Source organism: Diabrotica undecimpunctata, chromosome 5 (assembly GCF_040954645.1).
Source record: "Diabrotica undecimpunctata isolate CICGRU chromosome 5, icDiaUnde3, whole genome shotgun sequence".
Classification (NCBI taxonomy): domain Eukaryota; kingdom Metazoa; phylum Arthropoda; class Insecta; order Coleoptera; family Chrysomelidae; genus Diabrotica; species Diabrotica undecimpunctata.
In genome coordinates this window covers 105,400,545-105,420,237 of record NC_092807.1, presented here as the reverse complement: position 1 = coordinate 105,420,237, position 19,693 = coordinate 105,400,545, and the positions used below count along the sequence as shown (strand labels likewise).

At 33.8% G+C, this 19,693-nt stretch overlaps 1 protein-coding gene across 1 annotated transcript in view; it reads left to right on the top strand.

Moving 5' to 3' along the window:
- The first annotated feature begins 1,689 nt into the window (after nucleotides 1-1,689).
- DAT (Sodium-dependent dopamine transporter) overlaps nucleotides 1,690-19,693 on the top strand; it is a 97,542-nt gene continuing 79,538 nt past the window's right edge. The window contains exon 1 of the mRNA XM_072532462.1: nucleotides 1,690-1,816. The gene's annotated coding sequence lies outside the window, so the exon portion shown is untranslated. The remainder of the gene's footprint in view (nucleotides 1,817-19,693) is intronic.

Genomic DNA, 19,693 nt, shown 5'->3' with positions numbered 1-19,693 from the left:
TGAATTGAAAATACACTTACCGCCGTTTAATGGAGACAAACCGCTTGCCACAGGAACCAACTCGAAAATGAATTTGAATTCTGATCTTAGACAAGCTAAGGATAAAAAAAGAGTGGGTGTGTTGGTCGAAGAGTGCCACGCAAAAATGATACTTAAATGGAAAGGCTAGTTTGGTCGTTTTTGTAACCTAACCACTTTGTCTTGACAGGAATTATAATTTCACCGAAAACCAACATGTCCGTTTTTCTTAGAAGGTAGGCAGGGTATTTGACAATAGAAGCTGATTTCTTTGTTACTAGGAAAGGTTTCTATTTAGCAAATGATAGATAAAAATAGCAGAGAACATTTGACGAAATATTTCATTGTTAAAAAAAAGCGTGACAAATCGCTCATTGCTTTTGGGTTATTTTTAAGGCTTTTAACAAAATATATAGACATAGGCGGCGTGAAACTAATTTCCTAAGGGGAATATTTTAAAGAAATTTAAACATGCTTCACCCTGTGGCAGAACACTCCCACGGTGTACTAACAGTCGGTGAAACATTTGAAAAAACAAATAGACACCTCCATAATGCAGTGAAGAAAATAAGCACTTAGAATAATAAATGGCACATACAAATTTATAAAGTTAACTCTTAAAGTAGAACTCTTTAAGTTCTTTGGCTATTACTTGTTCTCTTGTGGTTTGTGATTTTACGAACTAATTCTAAGAATATTTTTGTTGCATTAATCGTCATCGTTGAATCCGACCTGTTCCGAGGCATAACCCTGTCTCTATGAGGAAAATATTTATAGTCCATCATTAGGGTGCTAACCGTGCTGAAAACTCCCTCTTCCTTCATCCCAACTTGGGAAAGAAAGGCAAAGGATTGGCTATTTAAAGAAGTTATATTCAGAGGAACAACAAATAACGTTAGAACCACAAACATCAGAAATTACCATAAACGAAGAAGTTCGCATAAGCAAGCATGAAGTACAAAAAACTCTTAAAAAACCGAACACAAAAGCTGCAGGTAAAGGTGGGATACCAAATAAATTGTTGAAATATGATGGATCGACGATGACAAATTAACTGACAACAATAATGGAGGACAAGCGACTAATCTTATTATTCATGGCAATAATCACAATGTGATAGAAGTATAGGCCAATTGCCCAAGAAAAGGAGCGACAATCTTCCATAGCTGCAACAACCCGCCAATGAACAAGCAAAATGGTTTTCATAAAGAAGCAGAAGAAGAAAAAAAATGAAGTATAAAAAAAGACGTATTCAATTTAGTCACATATATATTCGTAGGTATTTTAATTTCACAAATGCAAGAACTACGACAGCTTTTATGTACAAATGTATACAATAACTACTTATCGGCAAATCTCCATCAAAGCGTGTTTTATATATTAAACAAAAACAAGTAATGACCAATCGTTTGGTTGACAGAGTACGAATTATTTTACTTACAATATATAGATGATATATCTAGTTTACGTAGATTAAGACACTCTGTATATCCGAGGCGGGAAGCTCTTGTTTCCACGAATCCTAACGTGGAGAGGTGGATGCAAGAGGATGGTCCTCGACCATCAGGAGGAGGCACAGCACGCATGCCGCGTGGAAACTTCTTCGTCTCTTGCGACTACCGTTGATAACATTTGTTTGGCAATTGCTAAGAGCGCCAGTTTCATTTCACACGGGGCAGTGTTAAACAGTATAAGAAGCGAAGAAATACTCCTGAATGGGTCAGATTGATTCCAGCTTTTCTCTCATCATCACTTTGTGGCGTTAGCAAGAGATGCGAGAAATACTTTGGATGAAATGGTAAGAGTAAATTTTATTTTAGAATAATGTATAGAATAAGTTGCAAAATATTTAAATCTAGTTTTTAATTTGTGCTAAATGTTGTTACATTTTATCTGTTTACATTATGTTGACTTTGATTGAATAGTACACCAAATTTATAATATTTTTCTTCAAAAGTTCTTTTTTATTTATTTAGAATTACTGCGTGAACACTTTTATCAGAATTGATTTTGACAACTTTAAATTTGTTTGGGAAATTTTTAATAAATCGTTAAATAAAATACACAATTTTAATAATAAAAATGCTATTAAATTTAATATATGTTTTATACATTTAGAAATAGATAATAATGTAAAATTAGGGTAGTATTTAACAAGTATATAAATCTGTATTTTTCTGGCTGTTTAATATATACTTTTTTGAATAGTAGAATTAGTTCGCTAGTTCTCCATTCTTCCAATGTTGTTAATTGTTCTGTCATTGCTGCTCCACACTATTTCAGAAATTCGTTTGGTATTCCGTTTTTACCTACAACTCTTCTGCTCTTCAGCTTTTTAAGTATTTTTCGAACTTCCTGTGTATTTATATTAACTCCTTCATATTCATTTGTGGCAATTTCTGGTGACATTTTCCGGTTCTAGCGTTATTTATTTGTTCTTCCTCTATATATAGCTTTTTTTTTATTTAGTTAATACTTGTATCCTTTTCTATGTGTCTTGGTTCTATTAGTTTCTTAACCTCCGTTCTTTGACCTCTTAGAAAGCGCCATATTTTCTTCTGCAGACCATAAAAATAATGTTCCATTTTTTCGAAAAACGGTCCCAATGATAATTTTTTATTGATCTTAAAAGTGCATGTCTTTCGTTTCTTATTGCCTTGTAATTATAGTAAGCCTCTTGTGTCTTAGTTGATGTATTTCAGGTAAGCTTTTTTCTTTTCTTTATATGTTTCCTTTACTTCTGTACAAAGTTATGGAGTTCTTCGCCTGGAGAACGATTTATTTTTATTTATATTTCTTTCACCAAGAACTTCCTTAGCTGAAGACAAGAGATTAGACTCAATGTTTGCCCAGCTTTCTTCTACTACATTACTTTCTGCGATATATATCTTATTCTTTGTTGGAATAGGTATCCAAGATTTGAGAGGGATGTAACTCTATTCAATCTAATATAGTCTATCATAGATCTTTGTCCTCTACTGTTTTTAAAAGTGTATTTGTATTGTATTTGTGAGGGACAACTGTATTATTAATACGAATTTGCTTTATGCTGCAGAGGTCCATCAGAAGTTCTCCGTTTTCTTTTCTGATATTTTCATTATATCTCTGTTTTATTCCTGAAACTATAATATTGACGATACGGACGTTAATATCACCCATTATGATTATATATTGGTCATTTGGGGTCTCGTTTATTAGAGATGAAAAATAATGAGAATCAGATATAAAATAGAAATCGATGGCATCAGTATTAAACAAGTAATGGAAATACAATACCTTGGAATTATACTGTCCAGCTATGGAAACCTGGACAAAGAAGTGAGAGATCAAGTAGAAAAAGCAAATAGACTTGCAAGATGCCTTAATAGCAGTGTGCTTAAGACCCGTGTAGTCACAATAACAAAATAAATCAATCCAATCGGTATCAATTCGCCAATCAATAAGCAAAATTGAAAAATAGTTTAAAAAAGAAGGAGAAATAATAATATAAGTATTCAAATGCAGTACCTTCCAATAAAGAACAGAGGATTATTAAAAACATTTTGATAGGGAAAATGGATGAAACAGTGCGTTATTTATACACGTCAATAAAAGTTAAATATGCCTTTTTAGACTACCATGATAATATGAAAAGTACAATTTTTAAGTCATGTTTGGAAAACACTATTCTCCCAAGCTTGTCTAAAAATAGCGTAATTTGTCATGGACAACGCTTCGTATCAGTCTCGATTACTCAGAAAAATAACAAAAAGTACTTGGAACAAACCACAAATTCACAAATTTCTATTTGAAAAAGATTTATATTTTGAAGATTTGTATCTCTTCTTCTTCTTAGCCTTCTCTTGTCCTTTTTTGGACAAAGGTCTCTTCCAACTCCTTCCATCGAACTCTATCCTAAACAACATACTTCCAATTTGATTCGGCTATTCTTTTGATGTCGTCCACCAATATCAAAGGACTCCAATGTTGTATTGTGACGTTCCAACGTTGGTCTTTTTGTCTAGCAGTGTGACCTGCGAAGCTCCATTTGAGTTCTGCAATTTTTGTTGTGATATCCATAACTTTTGTTTTTGATCTTACCCAGTACTCACTTTTTTTCTGAAAGTCTTTGAACACTTTGCTCCTCAAGTGTTGAGGTATTTTGCGATTCTTCAGTATCCAACTGAGTTTTTCAAATCCTGCCCATGCCCATTGCTCTTCTAGTGATTTTCACACTTTGGTTTCCTTTGTCAAGTTTCAAAATTTGGCCTAGATAGACATATTCCTAGACTTGTTCTATCTCACTGACATTTGAAGTTATATGTCTGGGATCGCCTGTTCTGGTCATTGTTTTTGTTTTTGTCATATTTATTTGAACGCTGATATATTAGTAGCTGTCTGCGAGTTCCTTCATCATAATTTGTAATTTCTCGAATGTGCTCACTATAATCACGATGTATTCAGTGAATCTGAGGTGGTTTTATTTGTTGCCATTAACGTTGATGCCATATATTGACAAACTTTCAGTTTGAAGACGTCTTTTAGAGCTAGATTAAAAAGCTTTAGAAATATTACATCGCCTTGTCTCACTTCTCTCTTAATGGGCAAGGGATTTGTCGTCCAGTTGTACTATCGTAGTTGCGTTTTCATATATATTATGTATTAGTTGCCTATATTTTGCATCTATTCTACAATTATTAATAGCTTGTTCTATAGCCCACATTTCGATACTATCAAATGCCTTTTCAAAGTGTATGAAAGCAAGAAATACGGGTAGTTGGTACTCATTTGCCTTTTCTATCAGTGTTCTCATTGGCAGCAGATGGTCTGATGTATTATATCTTTTACAAAAGCCAACCTGTTCAACCGGTTGGTAATTATCCATTTTGTAAGTCAACCGATTGTTAATAATTGTCATAAACAGTTTGTATACTTGATTGAGCAACGATATAGGTTTTCAAAGATTCGTATAGTAAAAATAAATCTACGATTCATCATCACGCATACTGTTTTTATAAATTTTTCTGCATTGAAGCTGTATATGATTTTTCGATACCAATTATAGTTGTTTTCTGTTCTTCGGCCAACAGATAGAGTATCTGAGTATAAAATTTTTTTAACTTCGGATTTTGAAATCGTCAATCGTCTCTATTTTCTGGTACGTCACATGTCGACCTTAGTGGATAAGTTTGCACACAGCATCGACGTTCTCCTGATTGACTAATGTTTTTGATGCACCTGCTCTTGTATCGTTGCTAAAACTAATCCGCTCACTTTAAACTTTTCACAGCAATGACAAATTTTTGACTGATTTTATATTTTTGAACAAATTTATACTGCATTGTTTCTTTTCGATTTCTTCTCGAGCCTTTCTAATCTATTTTCCACCTCATTTAGACGTTGCTCTGTTTTTTCTAACTCCTATTTTATTTTCAGCTCTGACTGTTTTAATTCTATTATTTCTTCTTTATATTTTCTATTTTATTTTCTCATTCCTCTTAGGACATTCCTGTTAGCAGATATGCATCACCTACGTCATCACTCTCACCCGTTAGATGTATGATTGTCAATCTCTTTGTTCTAACCCCTGTGCAAGGTCGGATTTACATATTACATTTTTCTGTTTCTGTCTTGTGTTATACCAACATCAATCCTATTTATGAACATGTCGTTTACTCTTTTTAGGATTCATTGTTAATTTTATCCTTTTGTATTACTGCACTTATCCATTCTTATTTGGGCACAGGTATTCGTCGTTCCTCTTTTTTTTAATGCCGAATATTCAGTTCAAACATCACAGTTTTACAAGATGAGAAAGAAAGACAATTAAGTTTATTATTGTACATTTAAATTATTCTTATCGTCACTTCTGTATTATATTTTACAAACAAAATCGTTTAAATCTGTTCGTCGATTTACCCAGAAACCAACTACGTAATAAACACACTATTCTAAAGAACTTTTGGAATTGTAACTGGTAAATTTTAATCACCGACTTGGATTAATTTACCTAGTTTGCGCCCACTATCATCCGGTACATTTCTAAAAAGAATAATCGGATTATCTTTGTTGTCTGACAAAATTAGTCTCTGTGTTTAGCCTTATAATAACGCCGGTTACTTGGTGTATTTTCAGTGAGATTTAGTTTCTTGACAAATAAGTAAGATATTTTAAATTTGTCCTTTATTTCTTGTAGCATAGAATAGTATCAAATAAATTGAGAACCCAAGAACAAAAAGACAGTAAAAACCGTACAACAAAATCCATACGGAACAGCAAAAATACTTTCACATTCATATAACAAAGTATGTGTGGTCATTGTCTTATAAAGTTTTATTATTTGTTGTCTTGTTCTGTGAATTGTTCACCATGTTCATTGAAACCTGCCAATTTTGTTATATCTCTGTGTTTAATCCATCCATCTTCTTCTTTACGTGCCATTGCCGCGACGGAGGTTGGCAATTATCATGGCTATTCTGATCTTAGATGCTGCCGCTCTGAATAGTTCGATTCATGTGCATCTGTACCATTCCCTCAAGTTATGCAACCATGAGATTCTTCTCCTTCCTACAATTCTCTTGCCCTGGATTTTCCCTTGTATAATTAATAGGAGTATGCTGTATCTTTCGTTACGCAAAACATGCCCTAGGTATTGCAGCTTTCGTGTCTTGATGGTTTCCAATATTTCCACTCTTTTGTTGACTCTTCTCATGACTTCGTTGTTTGTTACATGCTCGGTGCATGATATCTTCAGAATTCTTCTATACACCCACAGTTTAAATGCTTCCAACCTTTTAGTAGTCGATTCGTTAAGTGTCCACGCTTCTATCGCGTAAAGCAGAGTCGAGAAAATATAACACCTTGCCAGCCTACTCTTAAGTTTCTGTTCTCTTGCACAAAGTACCTTTCTCATTTTATTGAAGTTTGTTTGTGCTTTCTCTGTTCGAACTTTGATTTCTTTGGAGTAATCGTGTGTGTGATTAATTATTGTGCCAAGATAATTGTAGTTTTCAACTTGTTCTAAATATTTACCGTTAATTGTCAGGCTTTTATCTTTATTTTGGGTTTTTAATATTCTCATAAATTTAGTTTTCTTGATGTTTATTGGTAACTCATATTCTTTTCCATACTCAACTATCTTGTTCATTAGGTTTTGGAGGTCTTAGAGGTTGTCTGCTATTATGATAGTATCGTCCGCGTATCTAATGTTGTTAATTGCCGTTCCATTGACCTTTATTCCTGGTGTTTCTCCGTCATGAGCTCTTTTCACAATTTCTTCAGAATATGCATTGAATAGTAGTGGTGACAATACACACCCCTGTCGTACTCCTTTTCTAATTTCGAACTCTTCTGGCGTGTGTTCATTAATGCGCATGTGTGCCTGCTGTTTATAATATAGATTTGTTATAATTCGAAGGTCATTGTATTGTAATTGTTTTTATTTGAGGATATCCATTAGCTCTTTGTGGCGGACTTTATCGAAAGCCTTGTTGTTATCTATGAAACGACGTACATGTCTTGGTCCACCTCCAAGCATCTCTGGATTAGTACGTTGAATGTAAAGAGAGCTTCCCGGCTACCTACGCCTCTACGGGATACAAATTGGGTTTCTTCAATATCCATATCAAGTATTTGGTAAATGCGTTTATGCATGATATTTAAAAACATTTTAAGTGTGTGAGACATCAGGCTTATGGTGCGGTGGTTGGTGCATTCTCTAGCATTTTTCTTTTTTGGGAGACAAATAAATGTTGAGGTCAACCAATTATTGGGTATGCCACCCGACTGATAAATTTCATTAAAGAGCTTTAAGAGTATATCCATGTACTCATTTTCTATTATTTTAAGGATATCAATAGGCAGTTGATCTGGACCCGGGCTTTTTCCGATTCTGGTGTTCTTTAGTGCATACAATATTTCTTCCTTTGTAATTTCTATACTTGTTTCTCTGTCCTCGAAAAATATGTCTTGTAGATTTCCTTTTTCGTCATCGAAGAGCTCTTCCATATAATTCATCCATCCTATATTTTTGGTTCTTATAGGGTATTCAATTATATGAAGGCTTCAACCTAGTTGCCTTACTTTTCTTGATATTTATAGATGGTTTTCACGACAATTAAGTAAGTGAAAATTGATATGTCTGAATTCGTGTCTAAAATGAACATATCTGAATTATTATTAGGAGTAAGACAGAAAAAATTAAACTAGCATAATAACGATTTTAATAAAAATTCAAACATATACACTCAAAATATAATAGACTAAATTACATAAACCGTTGATAAATTAAAATTAGGAAAATCGCCATGACGAAATCACAGCGAAAATGTAAAAACGTATCAGTGTAAAGGCAAAAGAAAAGTTTCGAGAACTACTAAATGAAATGATTACAGTAAAAGAAGTACCATTTTATCGGATAACAGAGTTATTAGAACCATTGTTTAAGAAGAGAGATGTAAAAGTATTTAATAGGATAATTAAAAAAAGACTGAGGAAAAAACTGAAAATAAAACTAGAAGAATCTTTACATAAGTTTGGAAAAGGAAGGATCACTATATCTGATTTTTATATTGAGACAAGTAGAAGAAAAGATATTGAGGAAGGAAAAGGAGATCCATACATGCTTTATTAATTTGAAAAAAGCTATTGATAGAATTAAATTGAAAGGTATATGAATATATTTGAAGAAAAGTAGAATCTTATTAAATTGAGAACTGCTGCAAAAATCAGATGGGATGACTGATGATTAAGTCAAACAAGAAGCAAAGAAGAGAGGACTATGATGGAACGAGATAAGACAATTGGCTCAAAATAGATAATTATGTGGAAGAAGTATTGGAGAAGCACCGTAATAAATAATTTATGAAATACCTACTTTTCAGGATCATGATGATGGGCTGAGGTAAGGGGAGCAGACGAGAGGGAAGAAGAACCACCAACGATTCTTGAAGTTAAAGATGCAGTTAAAAAACTAGCCAGAAACAAATTACCTTCTTCTTCTTCAGGTGCCATCTCCGCTACGGAGGTTGGCAATCATGATAGTCATTTTAATTTTTGAGGCGGTAGCTCTAAGAGATTTCCACTTCGGAAATCGGAGAACGATTTCCGAAGTGGAAATTGAAACGTCAATTAACGTACTTTAACCTTTAATTGTGGCTTATTCCCATTTATATAGTAATTATGTTAAATCTTTGCCACATAGGACCTTTTTCATTTTCATAAAATTAGAACGTGCCTTTTCGATTCTGACTTTTATTTCTGCAGTGTAGTCATTATTTTCTGTTATAAGTGTTCCTAGGTAAGTGTACTTTTTTACTCTTTCGATCTGCTGGCCCTCTACTATCAAGATTTCGTTAGTATTATGGTTGTTTTTACAAATTTTCATAAACTTCGTTTTTTTGATATTGAGCGAGAGTCCGTACTCCCTACTACACATTACTATTTTACTTATGAGTCTTTCCAGGTCTTGTACACTATCGGCTATTATTACTGTATCATCTGCATATCTGATGTTGTTAACTAAGACTCCATTTACTCTTATGCCGACTGTTACATCTTCCAGAGTTTCTCGAATTACCTCTTCAGAATAAGCGTTAAATAATAGAGGTGATAGTATGCAGCCTTGTCTGACTCCTCTCTTTATTTCCATTTCTTCAGATGTCAAAGGTTTGTTATTAGCCTGAAATCTCTTTCATCTAGGTTTTTATTTTTTAGAATTTCCATGAGTCGATCATGTTTTACTTTATCAAACGCTTTATTGTAATCTATAAAAGAGACGTAAAGAGGACGGTTAACATCCAAATATCTCTGCGTCAGCACGTTGAAGGAGAATAAAGCCTCTCTGGTACCCATAATAATCTCCCAGCTGAACTATATAAAGAAGGTGGCCATGATATCATTATGGTATTACAGCAGCTTATAAAAGAAGTATGGACATCGAAATCCCTCCCCAATGATTGAAATATTGGAATACTTTGCACCATACACAAAAAACGAGATATCTTTGAATGCTCTAACCACAGAGGAATTACGCTTCTAAACGCAGCGTATAAAATATTTTCCAGAGTACTATGTCACCGTATGGCACCATATGCAGAACGGATAGTAGGAAAATACCAGGCTGGTTTCAGAGGTGGTAAATCTACAATTCATCAGATTGCAACCCTGAAACAAATTTTGGAAAAAACACTAGAATATGGCATTAATACTCATCCCATATTTATAGACTACAAAGCAGCCTACGACTCTGTGAATAGAAGAGAAATGTTCAAAACAATGAAAGAGCTAGGAATACCAAATCAGTTGGTAAATTTAACAAAACTAACTCTTGAAAAAGTTGAATGTAGAGTACGAATTCAGGGGGAACTGTCTGAACCTTTTAAAACAAATAAAAAGTTGGGCCAGGGAGACCCTCTCTCCTGTATACTGTTCAATCGGGCTCTGGAAAAAGTAATACGTATGTCACATATCATAATCACAGGTTCAATATATAATAAATCAGTGCAAATCCTGGCCTATGCTGATGATAACAATATTGTTAGGAGAATGAAAAACGCTCTACAAGAGGCATAGCATTAAAAGAATCAGCTACAAAAATGGGTTTAATAATAAACACCAACAAAACGAAGTATATGAAAATAAGCACGCAACCACAAATCCTACGACCACTAGTTATAGAAAACGACGTCATCGAAGCGGTGAATTTGTATACCTGAGAACGCTCCTTAACACTGAAAGTAATACAACTGCAGAGATAAACCGCAGAATTTGTGCGTCCAACAGATGCTATTTTGGGCTCCTTACATCCACAATTGTATCGAGAAATACAAAAATAAAACTCTACAAAACAATATTACGCCCAGTTCTAACATATGGCCCAGAGACTTGGGCTCTAACAAAAAATAATGAAAACATGTTAGGATTTTTCGAAAGGAAAGTACTAAGGCGACTCTATGGAGCAGTGAATGACAATGGAGTGTGGAGAAGACGATACACCTTTGAACTTTATAGAATATACCAGGAACCTGATATCGTAAAACATATTAAGATAGGACGTCTGAGGTGGATAGGACATGTAATGCGGATGGAACAAAATTACCCAGCTAGAAAAACGCTCCTTGATAGACCCATTGATCAGAGAAGAAGAGGAAGACCCAGAACAAGGTTAATTGATAACATCAATGAAGACATGACAAATATGGGAATACGTGCTTAGCGGAGAAAGGCGATGTATAGGGATGACCGGAGAGAAATTCTTGAGGAGAATAGGACCCATGCAGAGTTGTAAAGCCAGAATAATGATGACGATGATGGGCTGATAGGACTGAAAACATTTTGAACAATTTAACTTTGGTTTTTTAAATTTTGTATTAAACAAATTGTACTAATTACATTACATAGAATGTCTTATATTAATGAAATATTTTTTAACTACTATGAGAGCCAACGACTGGAAACTTTCCCATTTTAAGCACATAAATATGAGTTAAAATTAAATAAATATTGCATGAATACTATTAATAATGTAATGTATTGTATTATAACCTAAAGAGCCCAACAACGAAAGCTATCAATAACTATAATGATAAAATAAAGAAGTATAGTGCACCTAGTAAGTATTTTACTTTTCTACCACTCTATATATCATATCTACATTTTTATCCAATGTTTATTGGATCACTCAACACTCATATGTCTACAACACTCCACCTAATTCAAGTTTCCCAATTCCTCTGACATCAGATCAAATGTTGAGCATATAAAAGCACTTTCAATCTCTGAGATCAGTTGAAACGAAGCTCATATTTTATATTATTATTTTTTGTATTAAGGTAAGTTTAAACAAATCTGCGTATCTGATATTATAATAAACATGTGTAGCATTAATAAAAGTGTTTTACTTAAAAGTTGACATTACAAAATGTATTTACTGATCTTTAATTTTTTTTATTATAATGTGCTTGATAGGACAATAATTACAGTACAAATTTTACTAACGAGAAGGTTCTAAATACCTATAATATCTATCTATATAAAAATACTAAATGTCCTTTGCTGAACGTAGGCCTCCCAAAGTTTTTCTGCACTCGTCTCTATCCTGTGTCCGTTTTACCCAGTCTCTAGAAATTCTCCATATCGTCGGTCCATCTGCTGAGTGACTTGCATCTACATCTATATACTTTAGACAGCCAAACAGCTTGACAAAAGAGCCTCAACAGAGTCTCAAACCCTCACCTTGTTCCTGATCATTTGATTTGGAACTAGGTACTTTCGACTTTTTCCCAGCAGCGATCTTTCCATCTTTCTTTGCATTATATTTATTTTTTTATACTCGTTTTCATCATGGTGAGTGTTTTAGGGATGCGTGATAAAAAAGTCTGCTTATAGATGGAATACTAAACGATACGTTGACAAAAACAAGTTTTCATTTTAACACAAATTCCTAATTTCAATTTCTTTAGCTTCTACTTATTGACATTGATACTAGTGTCACTGACAGGTGGTGCCAACACTTAACACGTAAAAATATACAATATAGAATTATAATACTAATATCCTTCTGCAATTATGTATTAGCTTAACTACAAAACTATTAGAACTCTGTAACTAACTAAAAAACCATTCTACAACTCAACAACATTTAAAAGTTACCTAAAATGGGTGAATTTAGTTTTTGACAATGACTTTGTAAAAAATGTCGGCTTGTTGCTGATCAGACTGTACATACTCTAAAGTCTAAAGCAATAAATTCCTTTTTCAAACAATCTCTAATGAAATGATGTCTAACATCAATGTTTGGTTCTTTTTGATTCCAATGTAGAAACCATCTTAATACATGATTGGTTATCTTCATACACATGTACTTTATATATATTTTTAAAAATCTCTTTCAACATCTGATTAAAGAACAAACTTTCTGTGACATAACCAACGTTCGCCAAATCAACCTAGTAACTCCAGACCAAATAGCTACGCACATAGTGTCAACCTCTAGGGCACCTCAAAATCGTTTACATACAATTAAAGTTAAAAAAGACCTTAAAACCATAAAATCTAGTCTTGCACACTCAACAGAATATTCCAACCCATTTACGCATGAAGAAATATAGCAAGCCCTAAATGAAATGAAAACAGGAGAAGCGCCGGGTTTCGACGCCATTCACGCTGAGTTCCTCAAACATAGCGGCAGATTCACTAGGCAATGGCTCGCAGAATTCTTTTCTGATATCCTTCAAACGGGAAACGTCCTCCACCAACTCAAAAATGCAAAAATCGTCGCCATTTTAAAACCAGGGAAAAGTAATAATTCACCGAAAAACTACCGCCCCATCGCACTCTTAAGTATGGTGTACAAATTGTTCGAAAGACTGTTGTATAATAGAATCAGCAAAACCATATTCCAACACTTACCAGTGAAACAGGCAGGATTTCGGCCAAACCGCAGCTGCACAGACCAGGTACTCGCCCTGACCAATTATGTGGAATCAAACTTTCAAAAGCAATTAAAAACAACCGCTGCCTTCATCGATCTATCTGCTGCTTAGGACACTGTTTGGCGACAAGGGGAAATGAATAAATTAATGCGAATAATCCCATGCAGAAAGACCACTGAGGTTATTAACGCCATGCTATCCAACAGATGTTTTAAAGTTATATTGGGAGACAAGACTAGTACCCAAAGAAACTGAATAATGGACTTCCACAAGGATCCATGCTGGCTCCCATGCTTTTCAGCCTCTACATAGCAGACATGCCAGAAAGCACATCAAAAAAGTTTGGATACGCAGACGACTGGACGCTTGCCGCAAGTCATAAAGAATTCGAGGTCACTGAACGCATTCTAACAAACGATTTAAATGACCTAGGGAATTATTTCCGCAAATGGAAATTGCAACCCAATCCAATTAAGACAGAAGTGTCCTGCTTCCATTTGAACAACAAGATGGCCAACTATCAACCTCAAATCCATTTTGAGGATAGACTCCTTAACTATAATAAACACCCAAAATACTTAGGTGTTACACTTGACAGAACGCTAAACTTTAAAGAGCATCTTACTAAGACTGCTGCAAAACTCCGAACTCGTAACAACATCCTGCAAAAGCTCTGCGGCACTACATGGGGCTACTCAGCACCCACACTTAGATCGACAGCATTAGGACTGGTATACCCCGTAGCGGAATACTGTGCACCAGTATGGATAAACAGTCCACATACTCACCGTGTTGATGTTCAACTCAACCAAGCCATGCTAACTATATCGGGCACAATCAAGGCCACTCCCACTTACTGGTTACCAGCTTTGAGTCATATAGCTCCACCACCCATCCGCCGGGAACATGCCCTTGTCAGAGAATTTACAAAAATCAATACTGATCCTGAGCTCCGCTCCCATGTGGAGAGAACAATGGGAGAATAACGCTGCACCAGTTAACTGGAACATGCCATGTATTACAAGCAAACCTGAGGGCTTCAACCAACCGAGACGAATTTGGACCACACTCAATAGAATAAGGACGAACTGTGGCAGATGTTCCGACTCACTTTTTAGATGGGGAAAAATACATCACCAAATTGCGACTGCGGCGCCGAAAGGCAAACAGTAAAACACATGGTAGAGGAATGCCCGATTAGATCCTATAACGGCAACCCTTCGGATTTCCTGGCTGCTACAAAAGAGTCAATCGAATATATTTATAATCTAGATGTTTGTTTGTAGAATAATATTTTTGTATTTTTTCTGTTGTTTGTAATTTATATTATTTATATATATGTATATATATGAACCTGTGATGTAGCCATACGCTAAATAAAATCTGTGACATACAAAGATAGTGCCATATACTTATTCGGCTTCTGCACTAGATAGTGACACTATCTAGTGCATATCTTTTCTTTCGATTTAATGGTTTGCAAAATCTGCATCAACATAGGAAACTATCTCTATTTCATTGTTTTCACCTTTAATATATCTTAGGACATAATTTTCTGTAGATTTTAAGTATCTCAAAACATTTTTCAAATTTTCCAATGTTCTTCAGTATAATTATTTTAAAATTGACTAAAACATGACATACAAAAACTTAAATCTGGCCTAGAGCCTAACATCACATACATCAGACAACCAATCAATTCTCTATAAGGTAACTTAAGATTTCCTACCAAATTGTTACCTTTACCAATTGATAGTTTAAGTTTAGGTTACATTGGAATATCTGACATTTTACAATCATTTATATTAAATATGTGCAAAATTTTCTTAATTAATTCCTTTTGTGAAATATAAACTTCACTTCCAATTTTACTTATATGTCGTAAACCTAAAAATACTAATTTTTCATCATCAAACTCTTTAAATTAATTTTTTTTTATCTCCGCTTTTATAAAAATAATATTGACTTCAACTTTTACAAATATTATCAAATCATCAACATACACAAGTAAAAATGTAAAATCCTTAAAATAAAACAAGGATCCTTCCTAGATTGTTGATAACCAAGATAAATTACACTTTCATAAAAACGTGTATTCCAACATTTAGGAGCTTCTTTACCATACGATGATTTGTTTAACATACATATTAAATTTTTCACATATTCTTTAAGCAGTTGTGGATATATACTGGTTCAATACATATATACTGATTCTTTCAACGTTCCATAAAGGAAAGCGGACTTAATATCTAGCTGTTTTACAAAAAGATTATCTTCTAGATAAAATGACAGTAATACTCTAATTGTAGCCATTCTTACCACTGGTGCATACACATTTTCACCAATACTACTCTGTTGGAAGCCTCGAGCTATCAAACTAGCTCTCTTAACTACCTTTCGGTTCACTTCTTTTTCACGAAAAACCTACTTTAAGTCCATTACACTCACATTTTCTGATTGGTTGTTTTACTAAAGTCCACGTATTGTTTTCTTCAAAAGACTGAAGTTCATAGCTGATTACCTGTCTCCATTCAACGTCCTTAACTGCTTCAGAGAAGTTTTCGGGAACATCACCAAGAAATTGTTCTACTGATAAAGCTGCTGGTAGATTTATCTGTGTATTATACTCACAATCATAGTCTTCAAGATATGTTGGTCTCTTTTTATTTCGTGTATTTCTTCTAGTTTCATTAATTCTCTCAACCACTTCTTTTTTCTCTTCGTATATGTTTCGTTGTTCAGTGATTCTTTTAGGAATGTTTTCCACTCTATTTTCAGTTCTAATTTGAGCAATTTGTTCTTTCTCAGAAAGTATAATTTTATCATTTTCAATTAAATTTTCATCAAAAAGTATATTTCGTTCATGAACTAGCTTTCTTTCTTCTTTATTCCATAGTCCGTAGTCATTATCTGAATAACCCACCATAACCATGATTTTTACTACTTAGATCAAGCTTAGATCTTCCATTTTCTTTAGGAATTAAATTAAGTATTTCAACTAAATAATTTATTTGTAATAATCTTTTCCATGTTTGACTTTTTACCATAACAAATTTCAGCAGCTGTTTTGTTATCAGGCAAAGTTCGAGTTTCAGTTCTATTACTTAAGTATGCTGCTCTCACAGCTTCACAGTTTCAGCTGTTGTGTATTTCAATGACTGTTTTTGCTGCAATTGAACCTGTGTCGAAATTCTCTTTTTTAGTAAGTATTTTCCAATGCACCTATAATCTCCTTTGCTGAGGTATTTAATTTAATCATTGCCAGTACATTGTCATGCAAACATTGCACAATTAGATTTCGGGTTTTCACATGGTTTTTTTATATACTTCTCGAGCGACATCACCTGCAGGTTCATCTTTGGATAGTACATCTAAGGCACCAGTCTGTTACAGTAACAATTTTACTTTGAATAACCAGTTGGAGAAATTATTTCCATCAAAGGGTACGATGTTTACAACATTTGTTTTCACCATTATTGTCGTTGAGTTTCGTATAACGTTTTCCGTAATCACTTTTGTTTTTTGATTACGACTATGTAAGCTTCTTAAATTTCCACAAGTTTGGGACTATAACCTTCAGGGATGCGTGGTAGAAAAACTCAGCTTATAGATGGAATACTAAACGATACGTTGACAAAATAAACGTTTTTATTTTAAAAAAAATTCCTGATTACAATCTCTCTAGGTTCTACTTGTTGAAGTTGACACTAATGTCACTGAGATGTGGTGGGTTAACACATAAAAATATACAATATAGAATTGAAATACCAACAAGTGTTTCAGCAAGTTAGATCACGATGGAAAGTACACATTGATTAAAAGCTTTCCTTTTCAGACATATGGAATTATCAGACTTTCATATGTATTATTATTTTCCAAATGCTGTCCAGATAAGGCCTATTCTTGGAATCCCATGTGTTTGATTATTCCTTTCCACTCCTATATCATGCCCCAACTACTTATACCTAGTTACTTGAGTGATGTTAATGTCATTTATTTGTAGAGGAGCTTTAGTTACTAGATATGCCACGAACTCGGCTTTTGAAATATTTATTTTCAAACCGACCGATTTTTTTTCTTTTTTTTTCAACTTATTGTTACGACAGTTCTGTAAGATTTATCCCATAAAGAAAAATAATCCATTCCGACCATTAAGTACTTGTTTCCTCTCTATGCCATCGGTAGTGGATCAAGAATATCCACTAGAAGTCGTCCAAAAGGCTCTCCGGAAAGATATTGTACCATTTTACCATAACTTTTTATTCTAGGACCTTTTCTACTTTCACATAAATCACATTTCACCAATCTTCTACATCTCGGCGACAATTGATCCGTTAAAATCTGTCTCGAATTTTGGCAAGTGTGCTTTTGACTCCAAAATGGCCTCCTGAAACGTTACTAGTTCTTGCAACACACTTTTAGTGTGTGATTTTGGCAGTTCCAATTATTGAACTGTACTTACTCCATTGTGACTTTTCCATTTCCGATATAATAGACCATTGGAAAGATACAGACATTCCCATTACGTCTTTATAGTTCCATTATATTTGGATATATCCTGCCAAATAAGTCGTATTTTATTTTTAAGAAATTCATATGTGACCTTTAAGGTATTAACTTTCTTTTGACACTTTTTAAGACTTTTCAGGGGAGTCTGATCATTATCTTCTTCCTGTTTAGTAGCTGTGGTTATATTGAAACTTACTTCTTCGATTATATTCTCTTTTTCTTCAACGTATAATTCATTCAGAGCATCTTGGAATTCTTATAATTGTTCATTCGTCTTCTTCACCAATTTTCGCCTTTGTATTCCAAATCAGACTATGTAGTTTTTGCAATATTTCGAGTTACTTTATACCTACTGCTCTTGCAAAATTGACACCTGTTCTTTTAAAGTTTCTATTTAATTTTTAATAATCGCTAGTTGCTTCTTGAAATAAGCAACTTCTGATTCCAGAGTATATTTTTCTTTTCTGTGGTCAGTTGTGAGAAATACATTTCTTAGAGACTCACATCTGAACACATCTGAAGTGTCAAAGTGTCAACACTACAACTGTCAAGTATGGGTTATCAATTTAAAAGTTAAAATTTTAAATAAAACAAGTTATCTTAGACAAGGAAAGAGAGAGGACAGGTAACGTTCATTTAATAAACTTTTAAAAAATGAAGCCAGTTTCGATGTGACCGCCATGTTTCGTGACTGTACATTGCCCATTACTACCTTTCGCAGGGTTATCAGGTCTACCGATTTTTCAGTAGATCTACTGATTTCAACTTCAATTTACTGATTTAGTGAAACACTATATCGATCTGCTAAATGATATATGTAATGATAAAATCATGTTCAAAAAGTAATCATTATGTCAGTGTTCAATTATAAATTAAAACAAAAACTATTTATTGATATATATCCATTATTCTCAATCTACTGAAGAAATAAAGTATGACATGGCAACTTTTCTGGTGCTGGTTGGTGCCAATTTAGGCTTCAATCAATTCCATACGATTACGCGTTCCCTCTCCCTTCTTGTCTAAGCAAGTTATGGTGTATTTCCTAAAGTTTATATTAATAGAAATATTCAAATATTATTTCTACGCGTATTTAATAAAAGATGTCCAGTGTCTGTAATTCCAGATTCTAAGATTCTAAGAAGGAACAGACTTACGACTTTAATATTTTGTGTTAGTAACATGTGATTTCACTTTGACACGGATGACATGCATCGAGATTTATATTATACCAACTGTAGGTAATCTATTGACCTCATTTATTGAACATTTCTCCATCAATTTTGATCCCAGTTGAACTCTTTTCTATGTTATAAAGCATATCTTGCAGAAAGATCACAAATATTTTTGGGGAGATTGTATCACCCTCTCTTAGTCTAGGTTGAATTTGTTTGTTTGACTGTTTAACATTTTATGTTGCGGTATTAAAAATATATTTGATTGTTACTAAGTAATTATAGTCGACTCTTCTTCTTCAGGTTTCTTCTCCTATCGGAGGTTGGAAATCATCATCGCTATTTTAATTTTATTTTCCGCGCTTCTGAATAATTCTAATGAGCTGCAACCGAACCACTCTCTCAAACTTCTTAGCCAGGATATTTTGCGTCGTCCTTGATTTCTCTTCCCTTGTATCTTCCCTTGCATAATTAATCTAAGTAATACGTACTTCTCGCCCCTCATTATATGACCCAGATATTAAATCTTTCTTATTTTAACAGTTTTTATGACTTCACATTCTTTCTTCATTCTTCGTA